General features: G+C 40.3%; 1 protein-coding gene across 5 annotated transcripts in view; it reads right to left on the reverse strand.

Moving 5' to 3' along the window:
• The window catches only part of CPNE4 (copine 4), a 369,631-nt gene that overhangs the window by 110,105 nt on the left and 242,107 nt on the right, over positions 1-17,419 (reverse strand). The gene's annotated exons all lie outside the window — the stretch shown is intronic.

Here is a 17,419-nt window from a genome sequence, read left to right on the forward strand (position 1 = left end):
CAGAAAGATTCATGAGGCCCATAATGTGATAACTTCACTATCTGGAATGGAACACAAATGCCAATATAATTAACAAATATTCAATTTCTGCATTCTTGCAGGCTATGTTCTTCAGAGCATGCATGACTGAAAGTCAGAAGCATACACATACTTCCAAACATTTGATATATAACATTATTTTATATGTTGATACATGTTATTTGAAATATTTTATCATGTATATTGTTAGATGTTAGTTCTAATTACAATGGTTTCCACCAAGGTCCTCTGTTCTGGCGGGAACAGAGGTTTAATCATATTGATCGGAAGGTCTGACAGCTCCCTATAAAAGGGCTGCTGTCAGACTCAACCTTCACTGGATTGTTCTCACTTGTTGTACTCAATAAAGAGCTGTTGTTACCGTTAAGCCTGTGTGTGCCTATCCATTACTCAATCCAACTCTGGTGATGAGGATGGGATTGAAAGGCAACTAGGTGAACCAAAAAGAGCGTAGCAATCCAGCAAGTACATCCAGCCCAGAGCTCAGCGTGGCTTCAAGCAGCCATTTTTGAGTGGCAAACTCAAATCACCCTCTGTACACAAAATGGCTATGCACGCCCCACCAACTCCGTATGACCCAGTCACCGAGCTGGGAATTGTACATGCTACGATTTGACTGCTTCCTTGAGGCAAACGACCTCATGGGCTTTCCTGAAGGCCACAAGAAGAACATGTTCCTTGGATACTGTGGCTGGGAAGTGTTTGAGATGGCAAAAAACCTTTCTGAGCTGACACCGCTTCAAGCACTCGCCTGGTCCATGCTGCAGCAGACGCTAAGGACCCACTATGTGCCTAAGACATCCAAACACATTCGGCAGCATGAGTTTAAAATCAGAAACCAGAAAGAGGGTGAGTCGATTAATGAGTACATTGTGGTGCTTTGCAAGCCGCAGCGTACTGTGAATTCCGAGACTTGAACAAGCTGATTCTGGACCGCATAATTTGAGGCGTGCAGGACATTACCCCGCAGAGGAAGTTACTCGCTAAATCTAACCTCACTCTGCAGATCGCCTTGGACGAGGCCAGGGCATCTGAATCAGCCGCCAAAACTACTGAGACTCTGCAGTGCCAAAGCGTACCACAAGATGTGCAAAAAAATACACACATACATCGCAAGGCTGCAGAGCCTGAGAGCGAGGAAGGTGAGGAAGATGACAGCTGTCACATGGGTAGTAGCTGCGCCTAGCCGGCATGCAAATTCAAATCGCGTCTCCCGCCTTGCGCTGGCTGCAGAGACCATGCCAGATCGGCTTGCCATTTCCATGACGCAAACTGCCAGTGCTGCAAGCGAAAGGAGCACATCGCCAAGGTGTGCTGGAGCGAACTCCCTGCCATCACCTGGCAGCCTAGAAGTGCACCAAGTCACCAACAGAGGCCCAACCCAGGGGCCTGGCAGAAGCCACCACGGTGCTCAGAGGGCGACAATAGTCACCTACCATACATCAATCAGCCAAGTCCATACCAGGCGGCCAAAAAAGCTGAAGGTAATGGTCCTCATCAAGGACTCTCCATGTGAGATGCAGATTGACAGTGTCATCACTAACCATCATGCCGTGGTCTACCCTTAAGCAGGCTATCCCTAGCCCACAGAAGCAGCATCTACACACCACTGACATCTGCCTACCTGATTACCAGGGAAACCGTGTCCCCATCATGGCTAAGGCACCTTCCAGGTGAAATTCAAGCAGTTCAGCAGGAAACTCCCAGTGACAGTGGTCAGCCGGCAACCTGCAGAGCCTCCTAGGGCTAGATTGGTTCCAAGCCCTGGGCCTAGAAGTGACCGGTATCAACGCTTTGAAAGATGACGTCGCTGAGGTCAACTTTAAGGAGTTTGAGGACGTCTTCAGCACCAGTCTCAATAAGTATGTGGGGACTCCAATTTCCTATAGTTTGGACCCCAACATAGCCCCTATTAGGCTAAAACCCAGGAGAATACCTTTTGCTCTCCGCCCCAAAATTGACAGGGAAATTGACAAGCTCATGAGCCAGGGAATCCTAGAACCGGTTGATCATGCACGCTAGGAGACACCTATAGTGACACCTGTCAAATCTGATAGGTCTGTCCACATCTGCGCGGACTACAAGCGCACAATAAAGCACCTACAACAAAGCACCTACCCTGTACCCATTGTACAGCACCTACTTCATTCATTAGGCCCAGGAAAAATCTTTGCAAAATTGGACATGGTGCAGGCATACCAACAATTGCCTATAGATGGCGCTACGACAGAGGCCCAAACCATTGTGATGCGCAGGGGTGCATTCAAATGTCACAGCCTGCAATTCGGCATTAGTATCGCCCCTGGATTGTTCCAAAGCATCATGGAACTGCTTTTGCAGGGGATAGGGGATTCCAGGAGTCATCCCTTATTTTGATGACATCTTGGTATCAGCTGCAAATGAGGCGCAACTTTTAAACCACGTACAATCAGTTTTGGCTCAAATTAGAGACCAAGGCCTCGGTCTCAAAAAAGAGAAATGCCAAATTAAGGAGATCGTAGTTCTGAAACAAATTCCGAGATAAGTGAGAGAGAAGAGAATATCAATTTTTGACTAAAGTTCTGATTAAAAAAGGTGTTAATTACAGATGGCTCATACCAGAAGGTCTACTGTTTACATGGCAAGGACAAAGATATAGAATAGATACAATTGATAAGGCAGAAGCTTTCTATGCAGAACATTCCAGAGAAATGGATGAGAAAGCTGGAAAAGATAAATTAGTGGCACAACTACTGGAGGCACCTATAATTGAGATTGAAAAAGTAGAAGGAGTCATAGGCAGAATTGATAAAGAAGAAGGTGCGGTGGGGGGGTGTAAATTACAGAGAACAACAAGAACCCAGATCTACTAGAGCTATAAATCCTGTATATAAAGTATAAATATGGAGGAAAAATTGTCACAATCAATATTAATGGACTTAACTCAGCAATTAAAAGAAAGAAAATATTTCACAAATTAGAAAAGCTAAAACTTTACATAATCTGCCTACAAGAAGTACATATTCAAAAGAGACATGAACACCTACTAACACAACCAAAGCATGGGAAAATGTTTACTACACTGGCAAATTGTAAGAAAAGAGGAGTGATCTATATTAAAGATAATATTCCAGTGAAACTAATCTATGCAGATGAAGAGGGAAGAATTTTTATGGTGGAAATTATGGATATTAAAAAAACACTTCTAATTGGAATCTCTGCTCCTAATGAAAAGCAAGATGAATTTTATAAAAAATTGCACAAAAAATGGCATTGTAAACCAGAACATAGACTACAAAACACACAAAATAACAAAGCTAAATAGAAAACTGCTACTGAAATCCTTCTTCAGGATGATAGATGAAATAAATTTAAAAGATATATGGAGAGAAAGAAATACTAAAAAATAACAATATACTTTTTATTCAAATAGACATTCATCATTCTCCAGAATTGATATGATATGGGCCTCAGCAGAATTGATTTGCAATGTACAAGAAATTGAGATTGAAACAAGCACTTGGGCGGACCATAATCCAATCAAAATTAAATGGAAAGGCCAAAAGACAAGACCTAGATGGACACTAAACAATATCAAATTGAAAGAAAAAAGACTTTGTATAGAAAATGGAAGAAGAACTGACCTTTTTCTTTAAAGAAAATAGAAAAGAAGATACATCAATCCAGAATCTTTGGGATACAATGAAGGCTGTTCCCAGGGGTCTGATAATAGACTACACAAGGAAGAGAAATTCAAAGAAAAGACAAACATATAAAGCTCTAGATAACAACTATAAAATACTTGAAAAAGAGTTACAGAGGTCGCCACAAAAAAAGATGTTAAAATAAAAATGGAAATAATCAAACATAAAATGGATCTACTGGAAAAGGAAGAACTGGCACAAAAGATTAGAGGCACTAAACAGAATTACTTTGAAAATGCAAATAAACCAGGCAGATGGTTGGCATATAAGCTGAAAAAAGAGAGAGAAGCAAAGAAAATATTCCAATTAAGATATGAGCAAGGACAAATTCAGTATGGAAATGCTGAGAATTTTTTTTTTATAGAAGACTACTATGCTAAGCTCTATGAACAAGAGAAAGTGGAAGAGGGAGGAGTTAAAAAGTATTTACAGGATGCTAATCTTCTCAGATATCAGACGAAACTAGAACAATGTTGGAAAGTAAATTAACAATGATGGAGCTAACGAAAGCACTTAAAACAAAATAATCGTCAACTACAGTTCAGATGGGAGGCCTCAGCTGGACTTGCAGTTACCTACCAGGGGCAAAGACTTAACTCAGTATGGAAGGTTCAAGATTTTTACAATAATATATTGAAGGCTGGACATCCCCCCCCTCCTGGACCCAGAGAAAGAGAACAAGAAGGACAGGATAGACAGCTAGCCACCCAAGGACCATCAAAGCTGGACCAACTTCCTCTCTCAGAGCTACAAGGAGCCAAGGAGCCAAGACAAACCTGCGTGATTATCAGGCGAATGGAACAAGAGCTAAAAAAGCAACAGGCTTCACAACAAACACATGTTACCATCCAAGAAGTCACAGGTCTTAGTTCAGAAGCAGTGGGTGGAGCCAGGCTGAAAACCAAACTTCAGGATTTCCAGAGGGCTCTTAAAAAGCTTGAGGGAGCTAAAGATGACAACTAAGTTCTTAACCTGGAACGTTAATGGTTTAAATTTCCCACAGAAAAGGAAGAAAAGAAATCACTATCTGAAACAATTTAAGAATGACATAATTTGCCTGCAAGAGACTCATATTAGATTAACTGACCAGAAATACTTGATTAATACAAGACTTGGACAACACTTTATAGCTTCTGCTCCTGAGAAGAAAAATGGTATAGTTATTTACTTAAGAAAGGACATGAAAGCCGAATTAATTGAAGCAGACTCTCAAGGAAGATATATTGCAATAGAACTGGTATTAGAAGGGAAAAAGATACTTCTAATGGGAATATATGCTCCCAATCAACAACAAGATAAATTTTATAAAACGCTCCATACTAAGTTAGTACATTGGGACTATAGATCTTGCATATTATTGGGTGACTGGAACGGTGTTATGGATACCAAGAAAGACAAGAAGGGTCTCCGGCAAAATATCCAAATGCGAGCGAAATTACCCAAGTCCTTTTTCAATATGATGGATGATTTTGAACCGAGAGACATCTGGCGAGAAAGGAATGCAGAAGAATATGACTTTACATTTTTTTCTGATAGACATCAATCCTTTTCTAGTATTGACTTTATACTAACAACCAATGATTTGCTTTCTAGGGTAAAGAAGACGAAGATATGTTCCAGAGCCTTATCAGATCATAATCCGATTTGGATGGAGTTGGAATTTGGGACACAAGCAAGAAGGACTTGGAGATTGAATGAAAACTTATTTAGATATGAGAAAAATATTAATGAATGTAAAAAATTGTTAAGAGAATATTTTGTTTTCAATATGAATAAGGGTACATCTATGGAAATGGTTTGGGACGCAAGTAAAGCTTATATGCGAGGAGTTCTAATAAATTTAAATAGGTTACATAGACGTAAACAGGGGGAAAAGAGAATTGAACTAGAAGAAGAAATCAGGAAGAGAGAACAGGAATTAATACTAAAACCAGGAGAGAAGAAGATTAAAGAAGCAATTACTTTATTAAGAGAGCAATTTAATATGCTGATGTCAGACTAGATGGCTACTAACTTGCTATACGCAAAACATAACACTTTTTGTAACGCAAATAAATCTGGTAGATGGTTAGCATATCTGATTAGGAAAAAACAAATCTTGCAATATATTGAAATTACATTATAAAGGGAAGGAAGTGTATCAACAGGATGAGATTCAAAAGGTTTTTCATGAATTTTTCACAGGATTGTACATGAATGACAAAATACAAGGCTTAGATATAGATAGATACCTGGATAAAGAAAAATACCTATAGTTAAAGACGAGCAGAGGGAGAGATTGAATCAACCAATAACTTCGGGGGAAATTATCCAGGTAATTAAACAGCTAAAGGTAGGGAAAGCACCGGGTACAGACAGCCTGACGTCGGCTTATTACAAAAATTTACAATTAGAAATGGTAGAACCTCTTAAGGAACTATTCAATAAGATCCAAATGGAAGGGAAGGTACCCCCATCTTGGAAGACAGTCTTTATATCCCTGATACCAAAAGAGGATCAAGATCTTAGTCAACCAAAAAATTACAGACCCATATCATTACTTAATATAGATTATAAAATTTTTACTAAAATATTAGTGAATAGGTTAATGTTGGTTATTCAGCAATTGATTCATAATGATCAAACAGGTTTTATACAAGGGAGACAAATGAGAAATAATGTAAGACAAATTGTTAATATACTGGAATATTTGGGAAAGAATAACCAAATCCCTGCTGCGCTTATATTTCTAGATGCCGAGAAAGCTTTTGATCGAGTGAATTGGCAATTTTTATTGAAAATAATGCAAAAAATGCAAATAGGAGAGCATTTTTTACAATCAATTAAAGCAATATATCAGGAATAAACAGCTCAAATCATAGTCAATGGAAGCTTAACAGATCCATTTAAAATCGAGAAAGGTACAAGGCAGGATTGTCCCTTATCCCCATTACTGTTTATCATATCTTTGGAACTATTGTTGACAAAATACGGGGTTCAGATGATTTACAGGGAATCAAGATTAGGCATCAAGAATATAGAGTACGTGCTTTCATGGATGATTTGGTTATAACATTAACCCAACCACAGGAATCTAGTAAGGTTTTAATGAATATGATTAATCAATATGGCCAAGTGTCCAGATTTAAAATAAATTTAGGGAAAACAAAGATGATAGTTACAAATATGAACACTAAACAAAGGGAAGAATTAGAAGGAATGACAGGATGTGAAATAGCTAAAAAGGTTAAATATTTAGGAGTCTATATTTCAATCTCAAATGGGAAGCTATATAAGTATAATTATGAACCACTATGGCGCAGCATACAGACAGAGATGAAAAATTGGGAGAAATTACAATTATCTCTGCTGGGAAGAATAGCAGCAGTGAAAAAGAATGTTCTACCTAATTTTTTTTTTTCAAATGATACCAATACTTTAAAAAGATGCGAATTTGCTAGAATGGCAGAAGGGCAGTAATAAATTTGTATGGGCAGGGAAGAAGCCGAAAATAAAACTAAAAATAATGCAAGATGTGCGTGAGAGAGGAGGTTTGAAATTACCCAATTTAAAACTATATTATGAAGCAGTAGTTTTATCGGTAATTAGTGACTGGATTAATTTAACAGATGATAGAATACTTAATATTGAAGTGCATGATTTGGTATATGGTTGGCATGCTTACTTGATATATGACAAAAGGTAGATAAGAACTTTAAAAGTCATATTTTAAGGAATGCTCTACTGCGGGTCTGGAAAAAATATCAATACAAACTAAATGACAAGATACCCATGTGGGCAATTCCTAGACACTAGACAATAGAAAACATAAATATAGTACAAAAACAGGATGTAATTACAAACAAACAGCTTCTTACCTTAGAAAGAGGTGTACTACAATTAAAACCCTTGAATGTACTAAAAGAGGAAAAGGTAATTCAAACATGGTTTCAGTATGGGCAGTTACAGGCCAGATGGAAAAGAGATCAAAAAATGGGTTTTATGCAAGACGAGGATAACTTACTAAAACAAATCAGAAATCAAAGTCCAATGCATATAAAGACACTATATAATGCATTAATAGAAATGGATTCGGAAACAGAATTAGTTAGACTGTATGATAAAGTGAAGAACCAATAATGTTGGATACATGGGAAAAGATCTGGGTAAGAAATGTAAAGTTTACACAAGCCCCAAATTTGAGAGAAAACTTTTATAAGATGTTTTATAGATGACATCTAGATCCTAAAAAACTGGCCTCTATGTATCTGAATTTACAACCTAAATGCTGGAGATGTGATTGTGGTGATGCTACTTACTTTCATATATGGTGGACTTGTAAAAAGGTTAAAGAATTTTGGATAAAAATATGGTGGATTATGCAAAATGTTCTTTAAAAAAGGATAAAGTTTACCCCTCAGTTATTTTTGTTAGGTATAATTACTGATTGTACAGTTGTAGAGATTAACCTGATTTTGCATTTAATAGCCGCAGCTAGACTGCCGGTGGTGCAATACTGGAAGAAGGAAGACTTGCCTACTATTCAAGAATGGACATTGAAAGTAACAAACCTAGCTGAGATGGCTAAAATATCAGCATACCTCAAGGACCATTGAAACAAGAGATATAAACTGGAGTGGAGAAGATGGATTGACTATATTCAAAATAAATATGGGACTAAGAAATTTCAGATAGCTTATGACTGAAGAAACAAGGAACTTCGAATAGTCACTCACGCCCTTGTCACCTCAAGACCGGATTACTGTAACACGTTCTACATGGGGCTGCCCCTGAAGAGTGTTTGAAGACTACAGTTGGTCCAGAACGCAGCCGCGTGAGCGATATGGGGTGTATCTAGATACACCCATGTTACACCGATCCTCCGCGAGCTGCACTGGCTCCCCATTGGTCTCTAGACTCGCTTCAAGGTGCTAGTCGTTACTTTTAAAACCCTACATGGTTTAGGACCTGGCTACCTGAGAGACTGCCTCCTGCCACTCACCTCCCAATGACCAACAAGATCCCACAGGCTGGGCCTCCTCCGGGTGCCATCAACCAGACAATGCCGGTTGGCGACTCTGTTGCTGCGTCGGCCCTGTGGAACGATCTACCCGCAGAGATCTGGACCCTTACTACTCTCCCGGCCTTCCGTAAAGCCGTACAGACATGGTTGTTCTGGCAGGCCTGGGGCTGTTGATGGATATCCAGCCCCCGCTTAGATGTAATGGATGATGTGAATTTTTGATATTGTATTTTTCTATTTTTAAATTTAAATTGTTTCTGTCTTGCTGTGAGCTGCCCAGAGTCCCGATGGGAATGGGCGGCATACAAATTTTAATAAACCTTAAACCTTTAATAAACCTTAAATCATGGTCAGAAGCATACATTGCATTGCTACCTAAAGAGGAGACTGATTTAACACAAACCAAGAACTATGGACCAATTTCTTTATTAAACTCAGATTATAAGCTATTTGCATCTATATTAGCAGAGACACTTAAATAGCTTTAAATGTTTTTTTTTACCAAAAAGACAAATTAGACAATAGGAGAATGATTTTGAATACTCTATGAGGCTCATCCCGAAAAACAAATGGCTTTGATGTTTCTTGATGCACAGAAGGCTTTTGACAACGTGAATTGACAATTTATGTTTCTAGAATTGGAACAGATGAACTTTGGTAAGAAATTTATCCAAACCATACAAATAAATTGTCAGCCCTTCTTCATTCACAAATCAGGAAAGAAAACCACAGGACTCCATTTGTTGAAATCAAGTGTACTTTTACTAATTATAGATGAATAGAAGCGAAGCTAAGCTAAGTCTGATTATTTAGGCGCGAAAGCGAATAATATATTGTATAATTCATTCCCCTCCCCTTGGCATCCCGTATACAGTCCAATCATAATTCTCCCAAATGTCAGGTGTGAGATAACATTGAAAGGCATCACCAGGATGGAATGCTGGGCCGTTGGCCTTGGTGGGAAACACTCCTCCTCCACATTCGCAGTAAGGTGGTCAGTTCAAAATCTATAATTGTCCTCCAGCACAACAATGATTCCCCTCCCAAATACCATGCCCCCCTCCCCGTTTCAATGGCAGACGAAGCAGTAGCAAAGCGGAGGCTGACATCCGGCCCTCTTCCAGAAAAGGCGGTCAAACCTGCAGAACAACAAAACACAAACAAACAGACAAACAACAAAACACAAAAAAAAGGGAAAAGGGGAGAGGAAGAGAGAGAGAAGAGAGAAAACTTGTCAGGAAACAGGCCAAATCAGGGTTTGTCAGGATAAGTGGAATAGAACTGGCGGAGCAATTTAGGGGCCCTAACATGGGACTTGTCCACACATTCGGCATGAGAGGGTGGAAAATGCTTCCAAGCCACCAAGTACTGATACGATTCTGGCGTTTACGGGAGTCCAAAATCTCGCGAACCTCGAAATGTTGTTCACCATCAATCAACAGCGGGGCGGGCGATGGCGGAACAGGCAGACGTAAAGATGAAGTGCGAACAGGCTTTATGAGGTTAACATGAAAAACAGGGTAAACCCGGTTGAGGTGCTTAGGCAGTTGCAGCTGAACAGAAACAGGATTGATGATCTTGATAATAGGAAATGGGCCAACATATTTAGGCCCCAACTTCTTCGACTTTTGTGGAGTCTCAAGAAATCTAGTGGACAGATAAACTTGATCACCAACCTTGTAATCATATGGCTTAGTCCGTTCCTATTCAGCATGTTTCTTATGTCCGCGATGTGCAGCGTCCAAAGTTTGGAGTGCTAAAGGCCAAACATGCCGAAGGTGATCACTCCACTCAGATAGAGACGCCCCCTGGGGACTGTTCACGAGGAGCCTCAGGAATGGGTACAAAATCTTGGCCATACACCACCCGGAAAGGGGTGAAACCAGTGCTGCTATGCACAGAATTGTTAAAAGCCACCTCCGTGTGCGGCAACAAATCCACCCAATCATCCTGCTGGTAGTTGATGAAACAACGCAAATACTGTTCCAGAACAGAATTAGTCCTCTCACAAGCCCCATTAGTCTGAGGGTGGTGGGCGGAGCTTAAGGCCTGGGCGGAGCCAATTCGCTTCAGAAACTCCTTCCAGAACATGGAGGTGAACTGCACACCCCTATCCGAAATGATGTGGTCAGGCACCCCATGTAAGCGGTAAATGTGGGAGATGAACATCTTAGCAAGAGTCTTAGCAGATGGAATCTTGGAACAAGGGATGAAATGGACTTGCTTGGAGAACAAGTCGGTAACCACCCAGATAACGGTGTGTCCCTGACTCTCAGGGAGTTCCACAATGAAGTCCATAGAGATTTCCTTCCAAGGGGAGACGGGTCGAGCTACAGTCTGGAGCAGTCCTTGAGGTTTCCCCGGCGAGTGTTTAGCAGCGGCACAAATGGGACAACTGGCAACATAAAGTTCAATGTCCTTTTTCAAAGAAGGCCACCAAAATTGCCTCTTGACGAGATGGAGCGTTTTTACGAAACCAAAATGCCCCGCCATCCGGGAATCATGAGCTTGCTGAAGAACAACTAGTCGAAGAGACGTAGGAACGTAAAGTTTTGCCCCAATCCAGGGCAATTCATCCCTCATGGTACATTCACTCATGTGCTGCTAGAACCAATCATCATTAGGGAGGGCTTTCTTGAGATTGGAAAGAAAGTCCTGGGACATCTCCACTTTAGAATGTGCTTGTTGTCTAGTAACCACTGGAGTAGCGAGGCTCGTCGTGGGAATGACAGGCTGGACCACGCTGAGCTTAGAACAATTGTATTGAGGAAGCCTGGACAAAGCATCAGCCATAAAATTCTCCCCCCCCCCCGGAATGTATTTCAGGGTGAAATTAAAACGATTGAAATGTTGAGTCCAGTGCATCTGTTTAGGAGAAAGTTTCCTGGGAGTTCTTAAAGCTTCCAAATTTTTATGGTCAGTCCACACCTCGAACAGGTGCTTGGCGCCCTCCAGAAAATGGCGCCATGTGGCTAAAGCCCAATGAACAGAGAACGCTTCCTTCTCCCAAATAGCCCAACGTCTCTCTGTGTCAGTCAGTTTGCGAGAGGTGTATGCGCAGGGTTGTAAGTTACCTTGATCATTGGCCTGAAGCAATACGACCCCCACAGCCACGTCGCTGGCATCAGCCTGAACTACAAAAGGTGCGTCCATGTCCAGGTGCTTGAGGACCAGTTCTTTGGCAAAAAGCTGTTTCAACTTCTCAAAAGCAGCTTGACATTCCATGGTCCAATCCAATGGCTTGCTAGGCTTGGGTTTCGGCCCACCTTTGGACTTCAATAGGTTAGTTATGGGAAGAGCTATCTTAGCAAAAGAAGGGATGAACTGGCGATAGAAATTGGCAACCCCCCAAAATTTTTGCAACTGTCTGCGTGTACGAGGGGCCTCCCACTCAGTGACCGCTTTTACTTGGGAGATACGATAGCCTAGGTAGTCAACCTTCTCCTGATGGAATTCACATTTGGACAATTTGGCGTAAAGCTCCGTGACCCAAAGCTTTTTCAGCACAGTACGAACCAGCTTTACGTGTTCCTCACGTGTTTCCGTGTAAATAAGGATATCATCTAAATATACGATAACGCCTTTGTAGAGATGGTCATGCAACACCTCATTAATTAACTGCATGAAGACCGCAGGCTCCCTCTGTAGGCCAAACGGCATCATCCAAAATTGGAAACAGCCAAGGGGGCAGTTGAAAGCTGTTTTCCACTCATCTCCCTCTTTAATATGGACTCTATAGTATGCTTCTCTCAAGTCCAGTTTAGTGAAAATGCGGCTCTTTCCCATTTGGGCCAGCATGTCCTTCATCAGTGGCAATGGGTACAGATTCTGGGGTGGAGCGGTCTGAGCCATTTTTACATGGCAATTCATGGCGTGATGGCCTTCCTTTCCGCAGCGGAAGCATGTGAAAGGCTTAGTTTTGCTGGCGAAGCTTCCTTTTCCCTCGCTTCTGGGGCGGAGGGGGGCTTTTGGAGCTGCTTGGGGGGGATTTCTCCGCTTCTCCCTCTTTCATGCATTGAAGCCTGGCCAAATCCAACTCAACATCTGCTGCGTGTTCATACCAAGCAGTCACCCGGCGAGGAAGGTGTCTGTTAATGCATTGCTGGTATATTTTTTCATTCAATCCCTCAGCGAACTGATCCAATAAAGTGTCTTCTGACCACCCCCTCATATAGGCTAACAACTGTTGAAACTCCTGGACATAATCTGCTACCAATCTATTTCTCTGTTTCAGGGCCATAAATTTCACCCGCCCGTGTCTCTCGATCAGCGGGTCATCAAACCTCCTCTTCATTGCAGCCATAAAGTCATTAAAATTCCTCAGGAGAGTGGAAATGCATTTGTGTAGGCCCACCATCCATTCGGCCGCTGTTTTCTCCAAGGACATTAAGACCATCCTTACTTTCATATCATCAGTTTCTAAATCAGGTCCATATATTTCCATATAATTCCAGACCTGAATGATAAACAACCCTAAAGTCTGGGGGTCACCATCATATTTTACAGTTAAGGGAGGGACTTTTGCCATTCGGCGTCGCCTGGGGGCCCTCCTTACTCTTTGAGTGGCCCTAGCTGGAGGGGGGAGGCTGGTTCTGGGTTTTCTTGCCCCCAACCCCCTTCGGCTTCTTCACCCTCCCTTAACCTATGCATCGAGTACCTTTGCTCAAGATCTTCAGCCTGCTCCCTTTCACTGCTTTTGCATTCAGAGCAAGCTTCCTCGAGGAGCCTCATGGCGTGGGACAGCTTGTAATCCTCTTCCCCAGCGGCACCCCAATCCGCTGACTTTTTTTTGGTCTCCTCGTGACTCCAGCATCCAACTCCCCCAACTCCTCTTTTTGTCCCACACCCAAAGTCCATCGGGGACGAACAGCAGGCTCTTCCATTCTTACACCAGCCAGCCTTTCAGATAAAGATGGCTCTGCTGTCGCCCACTCAGTTTCCTCTTGGTCATCACTTGGAAAGACATTTCTTTTCTTCTTGTGAGGACACCCCCCTCGGTAGGTTGTAGCTCCAGGTGGGGTGAAAGTGAGACTTAGCTTAATTGTCAGCCCTTAACATAAACATAAACAAACGGCAAAGATAACGGTAAATGGAGATTTGACAGAGTCTATTGAAATAAAGAGAGGTACGAGACAAAGTTGCCTATTATCACCGTTACTTTTTGTCTTAATATTAGAAGTTTTAAATAGAAAGATTAGAGGAGAAGAAGAAATAAAAGGAATGTAAATTAAAAAAGAAGAATACAAGCTACAAGCGTTTGCAGATGATTTGGTTTTTATTTATTTATTTTATTTATTAGACTTATATACCACTTCATAGAGCTTTCAGCCCTCTCTAAGCGGTTTACAGATTTTTAGCAAATTGAGTCAGCAAATTGCCCCCACAGTCTGGGTTCTCATTTCACCCACCTCGGAAGGATGGAAGGATGGAAGGCTGAGTCAACCTTGAGCCGGTGAGATTTGAACCGCTGAACTGCAGGTAACAGTCAGCTGAAGTGGCCTGCAGTACTGCACCCTAACCACTGTGCCACCTCGGCTCCTTATTCTTGAAGATCCACTAGAGACAGCACCCAAATTGTTAGAAAGAATAGAGGAGTACGGAAAAGTACCAGGTTTGAAAATAAACAAAGACAAAACAAAGATTTTGACAAAGAACATACCATCAAGACAAAAGGAAGAGTTGTCAGAAGCTTTGCAGATTCAAATCACAAGCAAGGTTAAATATTTGGGGATGTATTTATTATCTAGATGTAGTACTCTTAAGGAGGACAAATATACTAGACTAAAACAACAAATTGCGACTGACTTAATGAAATGGGAAAATCTACAACTATCAATGATAGGAAGAATCTCTACAATTAAAATGAACATTTTACCCAGAATTTTATACTTGTTCCAGACAATCCCAATCAGATTGGGTAAGGACTTTTTTCAAGATCTAAATAAAATAGTTTTGAAGTTTATTTGGCAAGGGAAAAAAGCTAGAATAAAACTTAAACTGTTACAAGATGCTAGAATTAGAGGAGATTTGGTTTACCTTATTGGGAGTTATATTACCAAGCAACAAACTTGATGTGGATTAAGGAGTGGATAACACTAAAAAACCCCTAGATTATTGAATGTAGAGGGTCATGATTTACTCTTGGAATGGCATGTTTTTTTTATGGTATAAGGGAACTAAAGCACATGGATATTTTAGAAGGGAGGCCTTGTTATTAAATTGGGAAAAGGTTAAAAGATTACACTACTTAAAAATTCCAGTCTGGATATCAATGATTGAAGCATTTCCATACCCAATAATATATAAAAAGGAACAAACAGTTAGATATGTTGAAATACTGAATGCAGAGGGTGAACTCAAATCTATTCAATAGTTGAAACAAGAAGGAATAGAAATGAATTGGTACTCATATGTACAGATACAATATAGATATGATGAAGATAGGAAATCAAAAGGTCTTTACAACAAAATGACTGAGTTAGATAAAATTTTAACAGGTACTGATGAAAAAGTAATTTAAAAATTATATGGATATTTATTAGAGGTTAAATTACAAGAGGAACAAGTTAAAGAAAATATGATAGCTTGGGGGAAAAATTTTGGGCATGGGATTGATTTAGAGAAATGGCAGAAATTGTGGTCTCAAAATTATAAAATGACAATGTCAACTGCATATAGAGAAAATTTGTATAATATATTTTACAGGTGGCATCTACCCCCAACGAGAATTGCACGAATGTCCAAGAATAAATCAGAAAAGTGTTGGAAATGTCATCAGACACCAGGCTCATATTACCACATGTGGTAAACTTGTATTGAAGCCAAAAGATACTGGACTAAAATTCACATGTGGTTGGAGAAAATGATACAGAAACACATAGATCTTAAACCAGAGATTTTTTTTATTGGGAATTATATCAGAAATCTATAACAAAGACTTAAAATATTTGATTGCAAACTTTTTAACAGCAGCTAAAATCGTATTTGCAAAAAACTGGAAAAATGAAACAATACCAAAACAGGAAGAAGTTATTTGAAAAATAATGGAGTGTGCTGAAATGAGTAAATTGACATTTGAAATTAGAGAACAAGAAGACGAGCAATTTTATAAGATATAGGACTTGTTTTATCAGTGGCTGAGAAAAAAACCTGGAAATGAAAAATGTTTTACTTATGTTTTAATTGAAGGAGTTAAGTGATAATACAATTATGTTGTGAAATAGATTAATAACGATACAATGAAAGAGACAGACACAGACACAGACACACATACACACACACACACATGAATTGAATAATTTAGAACTTTTTGTTTTAAAATGGATAAGGATAACAATAAATTTATGTATAGATAGAGGATTGGTAATATAATGTATAACTCTATGTATATATTATAAAGATATCCTGCTGTTGATAAATAACTTTAATAAGGAAGTAATCAAAAATTGGTATATATTTGAAGTGAGTATTTAGAATACCTTGTTGAAAAATGAAGGAATAACATCTTTGTTTGACTGTATGATGTACAAGGACAATAATGAACATAAGCATACTCAATAGATGATTGGTGGGATTATACATAATTGAAAATAGTGATATACAAATATAAATAGTTGGTAATTTTTTTATATTGTAAAAATATTCAGAAGGGGATAAGTGATTATATAAAGGTATATTGTTATCAAACAGACAATCAAGAATGTAAGGGAATTAGGTTTATTGAAAAGAAAAAAATATTAAGCGTAATTGAATATATGTTATATAATGAAAGTGAGGTATTTAGTTATATTAGATGGAAAATCTGTGATTGTATATGTAATTGAGAATATGGATGAAAAAACACTTGTAACCAAACGCCATGCTGTATGTAATGGATGAGACTTTTTTATGTTGTCTTTTTTATGTTTAAAAATAAAAAATATTCCTTAGAAAAAAACAGAAATGCCAAACTAATGTGCCAAGGGTTGAATTCCTAGGGTACCTGATTGATGGTTCTGGGATTCATCCGACTACACAAAAAATTAAAGCTATTCAGGACCCTCCCCACACCTCGCAATCAAACTGAGCTGCAGGTGTTCCTCGGGCTCCTTAATTTCTACAGCGTCTTTCTCAAACAGAAAGCCACCATTGCTGAGCCCTTACACTGTCTCCTGGCTAAGAATGTGAAGTGGTCCTGGGGCAGAGCCGAGGCTGCCACATTTGCCGCGGTAAAACAACTCCTGTCAGCAGACTCCTTTCTAGTCCAATACAGCCAGACTCTGTCATTGGTGCTGACCTGCGCTCCCCCCTTCGGCGTCGGCGCTGTCCTCAGCCACCGCATGCCCAACGGAACCGAAGCCTCTATTGCATTTTACTCCAGGACCTTGTCCACCACTGAGCGGAACTACAGCCAGTTGGACCATGAGGCTTTGGCTGCAGTGGCCAGAGTAAAGAGGTTCCACGAGTATCTATATGGCTGGGACTTTGAACTGGTTACGGACCACAAGCCGTTGTTGGGCTTACTGGCTGGGGCGCAACCTACCCCAGTGTCACTTTCTCCATGGATGACCAGGTGGACCATCTTCCTAGCTGCCTACTCCTACCGCCTCAGGCTCCATTTTGGGGCACGCTGATGTGTTGAGCCGCTCCTCGCTGCCTGAACTTCTCTCTGACCCTATCCCCGAGATGCCAGTCCTCCTCATTGACTGCCTTGAGA

Source organism: Thamnophis sirtalis, unplaced genomic scaffold, assembly GCF_051295495.1.
Source record: "Thamnophis sirtalis isolate CommonGarterSnake01/CBP01778 unplaced genomic scaffold, rThaSir2_p1.2 scaffold_4, whole genome shotgun sequence".
NCBI lineage: Eukaryota > Metazoa > Chordata > Lepidosauria > Squamata > Natricidae > Thamnophis > Thamnophis sirtalis.